Raw genomic sequence first — 19,280 nt, 5'->3', positions numbered from 1 at the left:
ATGCCAGGCCAAACGTCCGTCTCTGACATTGATGTTTGGCTGGGTGCCATATGTTGTGCCTGTATCTTTCCCTTAGCAGAGCCAGCTCTGCTGTCACCTGTCAGATCTCCCCCTATCTATAGGGTAGGTTGTGGCCCCAGCAGCGTCCCCTATGGGTTCGCTTCCCCAGTGTTGTCTAAGTCTTACAGTAGTGGGTCTTGCGGAACAGCAGTAGGCTCTCTTGGTGTAAGCTCGCCTCCTGTGCAAAGTCAAGGAGGACAAGAAGCAGGTATTGCTAGTGGCTCCGTATTGGCCCACTCGGACCTTGCTCCTCACGACAGCACCTCCTTGGCCCATTCCTCTGAGGAAGGACCTTCTGACTCAGGGACGGGGCACCCTATGGCACCCACGTCCAGACCTCTGGAAGCTCCATGTCTTGTCCCTGGACGGGACGTGGAGGTTCTAAGTGATCTACCCCAGTCGGTCGTAGACACCATCACTTCCGCTAGAGCTTCATCCCTTCGAAGCTCTCACTCTGGAGGGTAAACCCTTTGAAGGGATTAGGGCATAGGGATGAGCCCTTCCGAATGGAATGTAGGGCGAAAGTACATAGAAGTGTGCCATTTGGGATTCAGCCTCGGTTTCTGAGATTTTCGATTTCCGAAGGCAGAGCATACATGAATATTCATGAGTTTCTCAGTTGATTATTCCATAAGGGTAACTATATTTTTAGTGTCACAGCTGATTTATGCCTAACAGTTTATAATGTTTTCATTAGTAGGCCTATGTACGTTTTGTGCAGTTGTCTGTAACTGTATGACTGGCACTATGTGTAACAGCAGAACAACCTTAGGCTATCGTCTACAATGAGTTGAGCTCATTGTTATCTTCCTTATTTGTACCTTGCAATGTTTTAAAACTCGGTCTTTTGTTAGTTGTTATCATTGAGTACATCACTGCCTGTAACAACTGAAATAAACCTGTATAAATGTTTATGAGGATTAATATCTATTCTGGTATTGTTCTTAAATTCTTGTTAATTTTGATATATATGATGTATTGCTGTTCAAAAGTATAGTATTAATAAAATTCTTTGTTTAGGCTCACCAAGGCTGCATTTATTTGATCAAAAATAGAAAACAAATCTGTTTTTGCCTATTTTCATGAATTTTAATATAATTTTATATAATTTATATAATTTATATTTATATATTATTTTAATTTATTTAAAAAATATTGTACATAACACATTTCTCTTAAAAATAGATATTCATTTGTGTATTTATATATACATACTAATTACACACAGTACTCACACATATTATGCAAACTCAAACTTTTATTATGTATGTGATTAATCATGATTAATCGTTTTCTTTTTTTTTTTTTAAATATCTATTTAATCCTTGTTGAATAAAATTAATATAAAAATAATTTGGGGGGCACTGTAAGATACATGTGTTGTTGTTGTTAAAAAAATTGTTTTAAATAAATAAAAAATTGTCATTAAAAATTAAAGAGTGGTAAATATGTCAAAATCTTTAAGACTAAAAATGTTGTTTTTGATCTGAGAATAGTTTTCTTATGTGTCATATTTTTGTACATTAAGGGACTATTAGCTAAAGTTTGTTGTTGGCATGTCCATGGCCCATGTTTTTGTATAAAACCAAATATGTTTTGATCCAACAGTTTAATAGATTCAACAGTCCCTGGGACTGGGACACTTTTTGCCATTGAGATGACTGGTGAAAATGTTTCCCAATCAACCTGAATTCATGGCAAATAATGAATGTTTTGTTGTGTAACAAAATAAATTGTCCATTTATATCAGTAATGATCATCATTGTATATCCAGGTACACAAGTGACACATGGTCAAAAGAATGGATGGCAGAGAATAACAAAGGGTTGCAAAATAGGCCACTTTTTGGACATTATTTCTTTCATTTCCAGAGGGATGACCCAGTTTTAAATCTTCATAAGGTAACAGAAGTAGCAATACATCATTCAAATGGCAGCTGCGTGTATTTAACAATATTTTATTTATTTATTTATTTTCCTGTAAGAAAATCAGTAGGCTAGCCCATAATCCAACCGAACTCATTTATACGGTGGCCCAGTAGTGCACAACACAACGAAATTAAAAAAGCAAACATAAGTTCACAACACAACGAAATCGAGACACAACACAACAGAATCGAGCCACAACACAACGGAATAAAGCCACAACACAACGAAATCGAGCCACAACACAACGGAATCAAGCCACAACACAACGGAAATGCTCCCGACCACTAGGGGGCTCTCAGAGCTCGGTAAAGTTAGTTTTCCTTGCCACTGTTCTATAGAGTCGGCAGTAATATCAATACCACGATTAGTTTAAACAGTATGTAACCACTGCATATCGACATGAAATATTAATTCAATATCACCTACGTGCAAAATACCTTCATATTTAGGCCTATACTTGTGAATGATTTGACGCGCTACCACGGCGCATGATGAAGGGAACGTCTGCCAATCCCACTAAGTGGTTAAAACGTATAATTTGTATTCATTAAAATTACTTTTAACATTTAAAAACAGACATATTCAAATTCCAAAGCTTGTCAGTCTTACCAACAGGAACTAACAACCTTTGGAATTTGAACATGTCTGTTTTTAAATGTTAAAAGTAATTTTAATGAATACAAATTATACGTTTTAACCACTTGGTGGAATTGGTGGATGTTCCCTTTATCATGCGCCGTGGTATCGCGTCAAATCATTCACAAGTATAAATATGAAGCTATTGTGAACGTAGTTGATTTTTAATTAATATACCATGTCGATATACAATGCTTACATACTTAAAACTAATCATGGTATTGATATCTTTGTAAAACTGTCGACTTTATAGAACAGTGGCAAGGAATAGTAATATTACCTAGCTCTGAGAGCCCACAAGTGGTCGGGAGCATTTCCGTTGTGTTGTGGCTTGATTCCTTTGTGTTGTGGTTTAATTCCGTTGTGTTGTGGCTTTATTTCGTTGTGTTGTGGCTTGATTCCGTTGTGTTGTGGCTTGATTCCGTTGTGTTGTGGCTTATTCCGTTGTGTTGTGGTTTAATTCCGTTGTGTTGTGGCTTGATTCCGTTGTGTTGTGGCTTTATTTCGTTGTGTTGTGGCTTGTTTCCGTTGTGTTGTGAACTTATGTTTGCTTTTTTAATTTCGTTGTGTTGTGCACTACTGGGCCACCGTACATTTAGGTGTTCTGGGATGCTTGGTTTTACTGTGCGGTTGAAAAATTAAACCAAACGGAAACCATGAAAAGAAAATAGTTTCAGCAACATTTTCAGCATTTGTCACCAACCGGAAATCCAGATAATGTTGTTTTGTTTTTAAACCGAAAATCTCGGAACACCGTACCAATTCTACATGTGTGTAAACACTGCAGATCACTGATTGGTCAGAGAGAATCGTCATTCGTCACTACCAGCATCATTGGATTTATACACCCGCTAGCTAGATTTAAATAGCGAGTAACAGCCACAGCAGTATCATTTGTTCGCGAAACGATTTGTTTTAAACTACCGTCGCACGCAACTTGAAAAAAGAAATGGATGTATAGTGGTTAGTAGACGAGGTGCGGGTCCACGACAGTAGAGGCAGCGCAACTATAACGATCTACTAACTGCAGTGGAAAAGCAAACCGAAAGTAAGCGAGCCGAACCACGTGGTGAAAAAGTTCTACTATAGATGGCGCGAACCCCTGCGAGAACTTCGATGATGCCAACTCTGAATCAACATGCACCACTGCCAAATTTTCTTTATAACGTTATATTGTATTGCAATCATGATCACAACTTGTAGTTGCTTTAATGAGATCATTGTTTCTGCCTTACTGAATACATAATGTTAGCTAACTGTATGATTTATATTATTTTAGCACTTTACATTTTTGACATATGGACATTACTTGGACACAGTCACCGCTGATAACAGATTACTCTAAATTGTAATGTAGAAACGTGCATGTTTCTGTAAAGCTGCTTTGAAACGACATGCATTGTGAAAAGCGCTATAAAAATAAATGCAAATTGAATTAAATTGAAAATTCATGATACTCAGAAGTACAGTCTTACTTTCCACAATGTGCAGCAGTCAAGACAAACTCATTAGAAATTAGGAATCCGCCGCAGGTATGTTGAGAGTTTTTCTGAAGAGAAACCATGTAAGGTCTGGAGTGGGGGATGGCCTCCTTGCCATTGATCACTATACCCACATGAGATGAAAGAGATGCTGCTATAAGTAACTTATTCAGCACCAATTAATTATTATTAAAAACCAGTAGGCTATGCTGTTATAATCAGTCTCACCAGCGAAGGTCAGGTGTGGCAGCAGAGAGGCCAGCAGGAGCAGAGAGATGATGGTGATCATGATGAAGACGACAAACACTGAATGTCTGCAGAAGAAGCAGAGTATAACTGTTTGTGGGGACTTTCTCTCTTTGTGATGTCAACACCTTGGGAATTTTTTTTCAAATCCTTGTGGTCTTATGTATAAAACCAAAACTTGTTACCATCATGTTTAAGAAGCTCATCTGGCAAGCACCAATAATGACACTGGTGTGTGGAAAAAAGCAAGGTCCAAAGTTTCTTTAAGGCACATAAGTTCATGCAATGGCCACTTTTGTAATACCCTGAGACACTTTTCTATGTTGGTAATATGTACAATATATCATTAAAATAGATGATTAAGACTGATTTAAAGGCTTCATGACATACATCAGCACTAAAATTTGAAGAAAAGTCTCATTTTAATGCGAATGGGACGCAGCACAAGTTTAATTTCCACACATAATCCTACAGAGGGCACAATTTCATAGCGTGGTCTTTGTGTTTGGCATACACTCTTTCTGTCAGAAGAGGCCTCTATAAACACATCTGATGTGAGTTTTTGGCTTTGCCAAACCATGAAAATGCCACAAAAAGTGACAAAAAAGTCAATATGAATGAAATTTTTTTTTTTTATAATATTCATTATACCTATATACTGTATTTCTTTATTACTAGTGTAGTATGAGTTTTAAGTATCTGATATACAGGTGCTGGTCATATAATTAGAATATCATCAAAAAGATTTATTTCACTAATTCCATTTAAAAATGGAAAAGTTTATTTCTTTTCATTTTGATGATTATAACTGACAACTAATGAAAATCCCAAATTCAGTATCTCAGAAAATTAGAATATTACTTAAGACCAATACAAAGAAAGGATTTTTAGAAATCTTTGCCAACTGAAAAGTATGAACATGAAAAGTATGTACAGCATGTACAGCACTCAATACTTAGATGGGGCTCCTTTTGCCTGAATTACCGCAGCAATGCGGCATGGCATGGAGTCGATCAGTCTGTGGCAATGCTCAGGTGTTATGAGAGCCCAGGTTGCTCTGATAGTGGCTCTTCTGCATTGTTGGGTCTGGCCAGGGATGGGCAGTATTTATGATACATGTATTTCAAATAAGTATTTCAAATACAAAATAGTATTTTGTCATTTGTATTTGATAGGGTTGATGAAAATGACTTTGTATTTTGTATACTTTAGTGTTTTGTATTTTTGTATTTTTAAAATACTGTAAAATACTTTGTAAGAAGTCTACATGATGACATCATAAAATTGCGACCTCTGATTGGTGCCTACTCAATAGTTTGCAGAGACTTGTTGCAATCAGAACAGAAAATTGATCCATATGGAAGAAGGTGGTCAAAAAACGTGCAGGCTGCCAGCTTTCCATCAATTTTTAGCATGAATTGCTATAATTTTTATCAGTTCATGTTAAGTTTTGGTGTTCATTTTGGTATACTAGGCTAAATAGTATACTAATTTACATAATGTTCTTGAAAACAATTATACCGAGCAGCAGCCCCCTATATTTATGATTAACAATCAAATGATTAATTGGTTAAAAACTAATTGCTATGAATACAGGTGCCATCAGTTATCTTCTTATAAATGAGTTGTTGTCATTGAGTCAGTGTTGCTGATGCAAAGTAGGCCCTTCATTAACAAACACCAAGTAAATAAATTAGGATACATTAAATTAGGATACATAAATTAGGAGTCATTTGCAAACATTATACTGTTGGTTACTTTAAAACTAACCTATATCTGGGAGATCACAGGGATATGTGAATATTTGTTCTGTTAAAGCCACAATATGTACATTTTCGCCTCTAAAGATCGCTAATTCAAAACAAAGGTGAAGCTCGATGACACCTTGATTTCACGGAATCATGAGATGTGTTGTCTTCACGTCTACAGCCGGTGGAAAAGAATCGGGACAGGACTCAGGCAAAAATCATGTTCATGGAGAGATTATTAACATTACTGTAGTATGAAGCAGAGCAGGGCCGAATGCTGTGAGAGCAGTAACGAGCCCACTGGAGCGATTACTAATGAGAGACGAGTGCGACACACAGCTCGACAGCAGCGTATCTTTTATTATGCCACAGTCACCGCTTCCGCTTCTTCCGGTCATGTGCGCGTAGGGTAAAGCAGCGCTGCGTATCATATTAGATACATTTGTGTGTTGAAAGTTGGTTTAGTGCTACTCTGTGCTTTCACTCGGCGACTGCTATGAGACACTTGTTGCACACTGCAGAAAGCTAGATCGATATTAGTCATGGTAAAACATGGTACTCAGGATAAATCAAGAAAACGAGATTCAAACAAAAAGAATTAGGGCCAGATTTACTAACAGCTTATGCCAGCGCAAACCCTCTTTTGGCGTTAAAAAACTACTGTCGGGATTTACTAAAGACATGCAGTATAAAATTAGCACTGAAAATGCGTGGACTGAGTTGTGTTTGTGGCTGACCTTATTGCATATGCATTTTTAGGAGTTTCCCTTTCAGATGCAAAATTAATTGGGAGGAGAGTATTTAAATGAATCAAACAATGTGATTTACTAATGTTTGCGCTCATCAATTTACTGGTATTTACACCATTATTTAACACCCTAAAAAAGCATGTCTGAACCCATTTTGTGACATGGCTGCAATTGTTACTGTTAGGAGGAGACACCGCAGAGAACAGAGAGCGCGTGGTAGAAGGATTATTAATTTCTTTGAAATGCCAGTGTAAGACTTTATCCGAACATATCGTTTGCCTATATCTATATCTATAGGCCAACATAGCTTGGCAAACTATATTATACAGTATATGTGTGTTTGTCAGATTACATGTTAAGTTGCGCCTGTGTCGACCCGCACCTGATAAGAACATCAGCATCAGGATTCAGCTGTTTATTTGCGGCCCAACTCTAATTTGCACTGCTCTTGGTAGATTGCGTTAGTCATTATGTAAATGATCTGACCATGTCTGTGTTCTTTAATTTGCAAGTCAGCAGATCACGTGCAAAACTTGCCACTCCCATCAACACGTTTGTGGAATTGCACTCTCACGATAATTTGCCCCTTTAGTAAATCTGGCCCTTAATGTGTTAAGCGATATAACATGATGAGTTTTCTGTCGATGAATGTATCCAAACATTTGCTTCCCTATCTAATAAAACTCATAATATACAGTACTAAAGTGTCTTTGATGTTTCCATGGTTTTTCGACAAAATAAAACGGGAAATCAAGGGTAATGATGTCATTTATAGGAGGTTAAAACTGCTTATTTCTCTGGATTTAGAATTCCTTGGAAACATTTGGGATAATGTAATACACAAGGCAACAAAAAATATAACATTGTTTTAGTGGTTTTTGAATATTTTAATCTAAAAATCCTACATATTTGTGCCTTTAACTGGTTGCATATGTCAGATTTGTTGTATGACTCGGGCAAAGAAAAGCTGTTGCTATCAAACGTTGTTTACTTAATCAAGTCAGTGTAATGGTGAAGGGATCGATCAAATGGACCAACTGATGGAAGGTTTGCGAAGACATTTCATGCTCCCTTGTAAATGTATTTTGTAGTATTTTCAAAATACAAAAATACAGTATTTTATTTTGATACATGGTATGACTGCTGTATTTTGTAGTTTATTTTGATACTTTTAAAATTAAGGCCCCGTCCACACGGAGACGCGTTTCTGTGAATACGCACAATTTTTTTATCGGATAGGCGTTTCGTCCACACAGATCTGGCATTTTCAAAAGGTTAAACCGCAAATTTTTGAAACCGGGTCCCAGAGTGGAAAAATTTGAAAACGCCGTCTTTGCCTTATCGTGTGGACGGGGCAATCCGTATATTTTCTGAAACGATGATGTCATCACCCCACGTGTCGACCCAAGTCAGACGCGCTAACACCACAAAACAGCACCAACAACAGCAATAGCAGACTCTACATGCTTGCGTTTGTGCTGCAGAAGCTACTGAGCCAAAATAAAGCGTTATTTCTAAGCTTTGATATAGTTTGTATTCAGCGCGCAAGGTTTATGCGCATGCTCCAAGTCTTGTTCACTGCTTTAAGTGCATTTCTGTGACAGAATTACAGTGCCACATAATGGTCTGGCATGTATACTACATCATTTTGAGTCGTTTCAGTGGGTTTGTGTGGACACAGATATTTTTTGAGACGAGGAAAAAAAAAGATCGGTTTAGGGTAAGCTCCGGCTTCGTGTGGACATAGCCTAAGGTATTTGGTATTTTATTTTAAAATACATTTTGATGTATTATTGCCCATCCCTGGGTCTGGCATATCGCATCTTCCTCTTCACAATACCCCATAGATTTTCAATGGGGTTAAGGTCAGGTGAGTTTGCTGGCCAATTAAGAACAGGGATACCATGGTCCTTAAACCAGGTACTGGTAGCTTTGGCACTGTGTGCAGGTGCCAAGTCCTGTTGGAAAATTAAATCTGCATCTCCATAAAGTTGGTCAGCAGCAGGAATGAGACAGCTGAAACCCATGTCTTACATACGTCTGTGCGTAGTGGTTCTTGAAGCACTGACTCCAGCTGCAGTCCACTCTTTGTGAATCTCCCCCACATTTTTGAATGGGTTTTGTTTCCAGGGTGCGGTTATCCCTATTGCTTGTACACTTTTTTCTACCACATCTTTTCCTTCCCTTCGCCTCTCTATTAATGTGCTTGGACACAGAGCTCTGTGAACAGCCAGCCTCTTTTTCAATGACCTTTTGTGTCTTGCCCTCCTTGTGCAAGGTGTCAATGGTCGTCTTTTGGACAACTGTCAAGTCAGCAGTCTTCCCCATGATTGTGTAGCCTACAGAACTAGATTGAGAGACCATTTAAAGGCCTTTGAGTTAATTAGCTGATTAGAGTGTGGCACCAGGTGTCTTCAACATTGAACCTTTTCACAATATTCTAATTTTCTGAGATACTGAATTTGGGATTTTCCTTAGTTGTCAGTTATAATCATCAAAATTAAAAGAAATAAACATTTGAAATATATAAGTCTGTGTGTAATGAATGAATATAATATACAAGTTTCACTTTTTGAATGGAATTAGTGAAATAAATCAACTTTTTGATGACATTCTAATTATATGACCAGCACCTGTAGAGTGTTTCTCACAGATTGTCTGACCACATGTGATGAGATCGCCCCCCCCCACAGGAAACCAAGCTTCTGAGAAGTTTTGAAACCATCTTTACACTGAAAAAAGTGTTTGATGTTTGTCACATCTGACAAACCGATCACAATGTCAAATTAAAATTATCTCCAAAAATCCACACATGCAATCAAAAGAGTGTTTTATGAAATAAAATGTTTATAAATCAAGCTCTTGCTTCACTCCTCCAAAAATACATTTTATCCAAGGCAGAAATTTGGAGATCCTGGTGTAGACATTGGGTAGTGTAGGGGAGTCACAGTTGTTTTTCTGAGTGAATGAAACGGCACCAACGGCAACATTGTTGCACACCAAAGGTCCTCCAGAATCACCCTGAGAAGTGGAAAAAGTTACAGGCTGTGAATAAAATTGAACAGCTATACTACAGTATTTTTGATTTGTCTATAATATACTTTGTACCTGACAGAATCCTCCACGACCATCTGCACACACCTGCACACACCATCCTTGAGGTGGAGTATGTTTTCCCCCAGTACTTCAGACATGCTCGCTGTACCATTGGTGATTTTTTTTTACCCCATCCTGCAACACTGCATTTGGCATTGGCCTTGATGTCCTTATCTTTCTTTGGTATGGAGATCCAGTTGACTTTTTTGCTCTTTTTGACCTTTACATGTAGCTACAGCACATAATTCAGTGATTAAAGCTGAGAAATTTCATAATAAAAACTGGATGACAAAATTCATTGTATTCTTTCAGGTATATACTTTCAGGTATGCTAGTATTTTATAATTTAAGTATAATTATTCAAATGATTGCTTGAGACTGCAGTTTTTATTCCAGTTCTACGATCACATTTCTATAAGGCTTTGTTCAGACAAAAATATTTTTTCAGACATATCTTAAATCAGTTTTTGTTTTGTTTTTTGTTTTTTTGTAATTTGAAGCAAAACAACCAAATAAACAAAAAACATACTAAATTAATGATGTTTACAATCCCTATTTGAACCACATCGATATGTGGTTTTCTGATCTAAATCCAGAATACATCTCAGTCTCTTAGACTCTATATGGTCAGATCAGGTTTCAAGTTGTTGTATATTGCTTGAGTCATTATATGGCCAACAATGTAGATACACCAGATATTGACATCACTGAATTAATTTCATCACATGTAAAATGAACTGTCAGTCCTATAAATCAGATCTGAAACCAAATTGAATTTGTGAACAATTTGAACAAAGCCTAGGAGATCAGGACATTCAGGATACTTTTCTCTTAATTCCTCACATGGTTAACAATTGTTTTCTTGCATTTTGCCATGCAAAACCTAGCTGAGTCATTTACCTGAAGTAGCATGATGTCATTTAGCAGACATTCAGACTCAAACGGGTGGATGTGGTAGAAATTGACAGCCTGACTAGAACCATGATTGTGATCATGAGCTCCAACCACAACTGTCAGCTTCTCTCCTCTGTCAAGATGAGAAAGAAAACATGCATTTTATTGGTATAAGTTCTGATCAAAACTGAGACTTGCATTTCAGGCCTGATCTATAACAATAAGTATTTACAACCATATTATTTTATTAACAAACTTTGTTATGATGCTTCCATTGTAAAGTTACAAACAAATAGCTCAACTTTAGCTTTAGTTTAAGTAAAATACATTTTGGGTTCAAACAATAATTGCCGGACTGCCTAGAAGTCGGGTATGCACTAGGTTGGGTACTATATGTGTAATTTCGAAAGTAGTCACACCAAGTGTAGACCCTTTTGCAGCAGTCCGGGACTCTTTGACTCACAATGAAATTTTACTGAACCGAACAAAAAACGCACTCTGTAAAGAAGTGTGCAGCCGTCATGACAAACTGTTCAGACACAAGGAAGCCACCGCATATGTGTTCATTATTTCTTTGTATAAAAACCATGTAGGGTCTTGAATGAGGCCTGGCTTCTGCGCCGTTCACTATACCCACATTCACAGATGCTGAAAGAGAAACTAACTTATGTTGGTTAAAAGAGAAATAGACTTGACTAAATGGACTTTCAGATGAAGTCATTGAGCGTAGTGAAAGCACTGCTAATAATTACATAACATTAAAAGTGCACATTTATGGTAAATGTAGAAAACGTAATGCAATAGGAGTTCAATATTTTCCATCAGACTTACATGGAAGGGTTGGATATGGTAGCAGCGTGACTAGCAAAGGCACAGAGACGATCATGATGCTGTTCTGAGAAGTTTTCTCTATAGTGCTGAAGTTCTCCTCAGTGTTGATGATGGTATTTAGCATAAAGTGGTCTGGTTTAGCCCCTTAGTAGTGCTCGTACTTCTTCTTTCAAAGCTTCCTGTGGGTCTCACTTTGCACTAAAGTGGAAAATATAGGTGTTATATTTGCGTTCTTGATGGTAGTAGACTAATCTGCCCATGTGTGATGTAATCCATGTCTAATATTTCTTGTAAATTCTGTTAGAGGTGAGAAATCAGTTGAGAGCTTAGTAAAACTGATACTCTATCTGTGGTTAGATCTCTAAAACTTTTGTTGGAAGATTTACAAAGCTCTTTATTTTACAACTCAAATCATGGCGGCTTTTCCAGGAATGTTTTTATATATATTATTATTATTATTATTATTTATTTATTTTGACCTGTCCGAAAAACTGTTTTATTAATAAAATAAAATATGAATTAATTTTTATGAAGCAGCACAATTAATGATATTATTCCTGTTTTGATGGGGTTTTTTATTACTGTACTTTTTAGCAAGAGTTTTGACTGGAAAGTGAGGATGTTGCCTAAATTAGTATATGGTGACAATGAAAGCACCTTGACTATAACTGATGCTTGCCATATGATATGTTTACTTAAAGAAGGTTTATGGAAGGTTTATTATAATTTCTTCCTTTTTTATAATTAGGCTACATGTAGACACATTTCAAATTTGTTCATGGATCCATTGAAGATATGCTGAAATCTTAGTATACACATTAGGACGCTCAGGTGAATTAAGCCCTGTATATAATTTCTTTTGTTTCTTACGTGTATACCATAGTCGAACGCACAGCCTCGCAAAGTATACTTCATTTCACTTGTACATAGTTAGTACGCACTTGGTTACTGATCACCTTCATTATCACCACCAGCTGTGTTCAATCACCCACCTCGTTTTTCTGCTCGTTTTAAGCCCCGTGTTTTCAGTTCAGTATTGTCCGGTATCGTTTGTGCTATGTGTGGTTGCGTTTCCTGTTTACCAGTTTGTGGATTTCCTTGCCTGTGGATTTATTAGATGACTTATTCTTGAATCTTCCTCGTCGTGCGTTTGTATACAATCATAACTGTAACAATTTGAGCTGAAGAAATTGAGTTTTATACCATATTTGTCTGATTTTATTCCTAATATTGACCAGCGGTTTTGCAGTGTTTAATCTTTCCTCATTTAAACGGATATGAGCCATACTTGAATGCATGAAAATTGAAGGTGTAACCAAGATGGCCACCAAGTGAAGTAATGTAAAATGACTTTTGTACCTCCCTTGTAATATTGTAATTATATATGGTTGAAAATGAGGACTCTTTGAATAAATGATACTTGCCATGTGATACTTTATTGAAAGTTACAAGAATTTAAGAACTTAATTCACATTTCTAATTTTTTTGTCGATCCATTCAAGATATGGTGAAATCTTAGTATACACATTAGGATAGTCAGGTGAATTGCAGAGCCTTTTATATGCAAATGATGTGACACCAACTGCAGTGTTTCCACAACCAAAGGACCTCCTGAATCATACTGTGGAGAAACAGAGATCAACACATCACTAAAGTGCATACTGTATCAGTTTAAACTTAAGTTCAGAAATTAGCTTAACTATTAAAGTGTGTGAATCATCTTTGTACATACACGGCAGGATCCACCAGGGCCATATGTGCACATCATCTGTGATTCTTTGTAGTAGTACCTTCCCCATTTATTGCTACATTCTGTGTTGTTCATTATAGACACATTTGCCTCCATTAGACGATTAGTCGGTAGGCCATTAATCGTCTGTCCTCCCCAGCCGGCAACACTACAGACAGTATCTGTTCCCACGTCTTCTCCTTTCTTTGGTAAGGGTATCCATTTAACATTGTTTTTGTTCGACTTTTTCCTGTAGCTGTAATTCAAAAACACAACCGTTAATAATAAAAGATTTAATCATCAAGACTGAACTGTGAGGTTAAAGCCCTGAAGGCAGAGGTGAATTTTCTTGCATAGTTTATGCAAATTTTACTTTAAGTGCCTCATAAAGTGCCCCTGTTTTGCTATACTGCTTGTATCACAGTGTATAAGTGCTGAGGAAGCCCCCAGAGTTGAAATTCAGATATGGTCATAGGCATTTCATTTCTAACTATAGACCAATCACAACATACTAGGCGTTTGACCAAACAGAGTAGAGTAGGCTCACGGAAAGGAATTTAAAGAGAGAAAATCTTCGAACGAACCATTTTCACACTGAGAAATGTGATGTGCAATGTATATTATGAGAAAATTTCTGCGGTGTATAGAAGTGACAATGAATTTATCAATGATTTTTTAGATATTCAGCATTTTACCCTTTTTTTTCCCTACACATAGCAAAAAAAAAAAAAAGAAAAGAAAAAAAAGAAGAAAGTAGGACATACTCTTTTTTTTTTGGCATTTTTCTTTATGTTAGAAAATAATCCTTTCTGTTATTTCTTACAGCAAGTAGTTGCAAAAGAAATTTAAGGGTCACAATTTAGCTACTGTATCCTGATCAGAAACTATTTGAACAACTAAAAACTAAAAATATTACAGGTTGTCACCTTCAAAAGCATGATGTCATTCCGACAAGGATTGAATAAGTAGTCTGGATGCGGTTCGTAGGACAGCACATCGATGCGATCTGAACTCTTGCTTAAGTCATGAGCACCAACCACAACCGTCAGTACCTCTTTTCTGTTAAAAGATAAAGTCATGATGGTCATTTATGTCATATGATACACGGTGTGGTTGCACTGCTGTCGTTGTGTCAGTCAAAAGTGATTTCTAAACAAGCTCTTACCCGTTCCAGCAATGTGCGGCAGTCAAGACAAACTGATCAGAAATGAGGAATCCACCACAGATATGATTCCTGTTCTTCTGAAGAGAAACCATGTAAGGTCTGGAGTGAGGTTTGGCTTCTGTGCCGTTCACTATACCCACATTCACACGAGCTGAGAGAGAGATAGTGCTGTCAGTGTGTGAACTTATTCAGCACATAGAGTTAAACATCATCTTAAAAATCATCATAATATACTGTTATATAATCACCAGTCTCACCAGTGAAGGTCAGGTGTGGCAGCAGAGAGGCCAGCAGGAGCAGAGAGATGATGATGGTCATGATGAAGATGACACTGATTTCTCATGGCAAAACACTGTATAAATATACTGTAAATGGGGGTGGAGTTACTGAAGTCTTTGTTCTTCTTGCAGTATGAGTAACAGAGTGATGAAAAGATAATGTTCCTGTTAATCTTTCCGGTCTTGCATTCAGTCTAATGATAGATAAGAACTAGGCATGTATGCATGCATTTTGGTACTGAAATATTTTACAGCTCAGAATACAGCTGGTATGTAGTTTGTTACCCTTAAAAGCACAATATCATTACAAAAAGGCCAAAATCTATCATTTTGATCCAGGATATACAAGGACTACTCTTACAATTATGTCATTATGGCTGAAAGGCATTCTATATCAACTTAATCAGCACATACCAATAAAACCCAGCTTATACTACAGCTTTCTAAAATGCTTGATTCTGATTGGTCGACACATTGAAAAAAAAAGTTCCAGGCAAGTCTTCACCACATTAAAGTTCCATGTCAGTTCTCCAAATTATTTCAATTATTTACAAGAGCTTTCCACGATGCGTGGATGTTGACTCCGTGATACATATTTTTTCCTCCCACCCCCCACCACCATGTCCCTTTGGGGGCTCCGTACATTTGTATATGTGATCTATCTATGTAAACAACAATAAGGTTGATCAAATTCTTTAATCAGTAGGAATCAGTATTTTGTGTATCAATTTTATTGTATTTATTGTTTTTTGTTTCCAAATCTTGTTCATGTTGTTTATGTGAGTGCTGAATATATATATTTTTGGAGTATTTTCCTTACATGATTCTATTATTAATTTGCTGCTAGTATTAAATCTGTTCTCCACTAACCTAAAATCTGGTCCATTGCTACAACCTATGTTGAGGGCATTTGTTACATGAAGAACGATAAAGCTTTCTGCAGAGTCATGAGCGTGGATATCCTTCCCTCGCATCATAACAGGGTGAAGCTAAGACGTGAGGGAAGGAAGCGAGGAAATGGGGATGTGCAAATATATTTTAGAAAAATATACTTGAAGTGCAAGTTCAGTTTATTTTTTAAAAGTGTATTTATTTGCACTTTATAAAAATATATTTGAGGTATATTTTAACTGTGTGCTGAAAATGATCATTGTAACAATGCACTGAAAGTATATTTAAAAAACACATTATTTAAAGGTGCCCTAGATTATGTTTTTAAAAGATGTAATATAAGTCTAAGGTGTCCTCTGAATGTGTCTGTGAAGTTTCAGCTCAAAATACCCCATACATTTTTTTTTATTAATTTTTTTAACTGCCTATTTTGGGGCATCATTATAAACGCGCCGATTTTATGCTGCGGCCCCTTTAAATCCCGTGCTCTCCGCCCACAGAGCTCGCGCTTGCCTTAAACAGTGCCTTAACAAAGTTTACACAGCTAATATAAGCCTCAAAATGGATCTTTACAAAGTGTTCGTCATGCATGCGGCATGCATGCGTCGGATTATGTGAGTATTGTATACTCTTATATTGTTTACTTCTGATTTTGAATGAGTTTGATAGTGCTCCGTGGCTAACGGCTAATGCTACACTGTTGGAGAGGTTGTGTTTATGCATTATACAGACTGCAAGTGTTTAAAAATGAAAATAACGACGGCTCTTATCTCTGTGAATACAGTAATAACCGATGGTAACTTTAACCACATTTAACAGTACATTAGCAACATGCTAACGAAACATTTAGAAAGACAGTTTACAAATATCACTAAAAATATCATGTTATCATGTCAGTTATTATTGCTCCATCTGCCATTTTTCGCTATTGTTCTTGCTTGCTTACCTAGTCTGATGATTTGGTTGTGCACATCCAGACGTTAATACTGGCTGCCCTTGTCTAATGCCTTTTATAATGTTGGAAACGTGGGCTGGCATATGCAAATATTGGGGGCGTACACCCCGACTGTTACGTAACAGTCGGTGTTATGTTGAGATTCGCCTGTTCTTCGGAGGTCTTTTAAACAAATGAGATTTATATAAGAAGGAGGAAACAATGGAGTTTGAGACTCACTGTATGTCATTTCCATGAACTCTTGTTCCCTTTCGATATTTCACTCGTACTGCGTATGGGGGAAAAGTCTCCCTTTTTCCCCGCCACTGAAGCCTTTTCAATAACGCAGTGTAACTGCACCGTCATTGGTTCACTCATAGACAAGTTGTTGAACCAATGGCGGCGCGGCTTATCTGCGCGGCCTATGAGAAGAGAGCGTGCGCACATTCCCGCCAAAAGGGGCGGGGTAATGTGCTATATAAGCGGGCGAGTCGCCATAGGCCATCAGTCCTTTCTCCTTCAGCGACGACTGAACTTCTCTTCGCTGATCCTCGCCGAAGCCTGCTCGCCGGGAAAGAAGCTCGCCGCCTGAGAAGACGCTTCGCCGCCATTGACAAGGCCCTGCAGCGGACCCAGCCTACTCGCCGGATCCCCGCAGCGCCCGCGCCCTCGCCGACTGCCGCCTTCGCACTGTCGACGAGCCGCCGCCTCCCGGCTTCCTGCGACCGGCCGCTTCTCAGCGGGTCTCCTGCCGCCATCCGGCGCGCCCCCTCTGCGGGGCAGAGCGGTTCAGCGCATGGAGATGGGCGAGCCCACGTCGGCTCAGCACCCGCGTGCCTCGCCCTCTCCCAGCAGAGAGCAATCCCCCGTCTTGTTCTCCCGCCCTGACCAGCGTCCCTCAGCAGATGCGAGCGACCTCGTCTCATTTGGCGGATCCGACGAAGAGCCCCTCTTCGACTCTGTGTCCATGGCAGCCTCTGAGCCAGAAGCCTGGGTTGGCGAGTCGGACGACCCCGCCCCCTGCCTTCCTTGGAGCCCATCGACCACGGTACGGGCATGGACGCCGAGCTCTTCCGTGTCCTGTCCAAGGCCGTCGAAGACCTCGACCTCGATTGGGCCCCTCCAGAGGAGCCATCTAGGAGCCGCCTGGATGAGTGGTTCCTCCCAGGTCGTCGTCAGGCCCCTCGCCAGCGCTCCGCTCCCTTCTTCCCAGAAGTCCATGAGGAGCTAACGAAGTCGTGGCGCGCCTCTTACTCTGCCCGCCTGCATACTTCACACCGCTCAGCCCTCACCTCTGTGGACGGCTCGGAAGAAAAGGGCTACGAGCATCTGCCGCCCTTGGATGAAGCAGTGGCCGCTCACCTCTGTCCTCCCGCGGCTGTGGGATGGAAGACGAAGAGAGCCCTCCCGTCCAAGCCCTGCAGGACGACCTCCGCCCTGGCAGGAAGGGCCTACGCCTCAGCGGGCCAAGCCGCTTCAGCACTACACTCCATGGCCATCTTCCAAGTATTCCAGGCCAAACTCCTCCGCTCATTGGACGAGTCCGGCACTGATGCACCTGCTTTTCGGGACCTCCGCAGCGCCACAGATTTAGCCCTGCGGGCCACGAAAGCCACGGCCCAGGCCATTGGCAGATCCATGGCCAGCCTCGTTGTGCTGGAGCGCCACCTGTGGCTGAACCTGATGAAAATTAAGGATCAGGACAAGACGGCCTTCTTGGATGCCCCCGTCTCTCCGTCAGGACTCTTTGGGCTGGCAGTGGAAGGTTTCACGGAGCGCTTCACGGCTGCACAGAAGTCGTCTCAGGCCATGAGACACTTCTTACCCAAGCGCTCGAGCTCTGCGTCTGCTTCTAGCCGCCCCAGGCCTTCACCGGCTCAGCAGACGAAGCCCGCTCCCTCCGCTTCCCAAGCAGCGCCGCCCAAGGAGCACTGCCAGCGCTCGCGCCCTTCTAAGCGCCCACCCTTCCCGAGACGCCAGGGACCCCGGCCCAGGATTGCGCTGGACCCGGCGACTCCAAAGTCATCCTGATCTGTTAAGGAAGAGGACTGGGGCATGTCCCGCCGCGGCCGGACCACCCCAGAAGCTCCTTCGTGCAAATTCCCCTCCGCCTCGTTCATCTCTGGGCGCGGGAATAACACAGCCTGCTGCCACAGGGCCCACAAGTATTGTGCCCTCCCCAACCGCCGTTTTAACGGCGACCCTATTTTTAAACATTTCACAAAAGAGCAAATTTCCTCTTCCATCACTCCCGGTGTCCGGCCCGCCCTCTCTCGGGCCGTCACCCGACGTAATCCTCCCTCTTGCCACACGGGCCGAGGCTTGGAAAGCCATCCCCGGGGTGTCAAGATGGATTCTAAAAGTCGTAATCCAGGGTTACTCGCTCCAGTTCACCAGAAGACCTCCGCGATTTGGAGGGGTCATCCAGACCGTGGTACAAGCGGACGACGTTCATGTCCTCCGAGCCGAGGTTGTAACTCTACTCAGAAAAGGGGCTATAGAAACAGTCCCTTTTCCAGAAAGCGAGTCGGGCTTTTACAGCCGCTACTTTCTGGTACCCAAGAAAAACGGCGGTCTCAGACCCATTTTGGACCTCAGGTTGTTGAACCTTTCC

The 19,280-nt window shown here is 39.9% G+C and overlaps 1 pseudogene; it reads right to left on the bottom strand.

The window, feature by feature from the left end:
• Positions 1 to 9,541: 9,541 nt before the first annotated feature.
• Positions 9,542 to 15,350, bottom strand: LOC125262147 (annotated as a pseudogene).
• Positions 15,351 to 19,280: the final 3,930 nt, after the last annotated feature.

The sequence above is a fragment of the Megalobrama amblycephala genome, unplaced genomic scaffold (genome assembly GCF_018812025.1).
Source record: "Megalobrama amblycephala isolate DHTTF-2021 unplaced genomic scaffold, ASM1881202v1 scaffold621, whole genome shotgun sequence".
Lineage (NCBI taxonomy): Eukaryota > Metazoa > Chordata > Actinopteri > Cypriniformes > Xenocyprididae > Megalobrama > Megalobrama amblycephala.
Note: the sequence above shows the minus strand (reverse complement) of the source record. Positions and strands in the feature narration are given on the sequence as shown.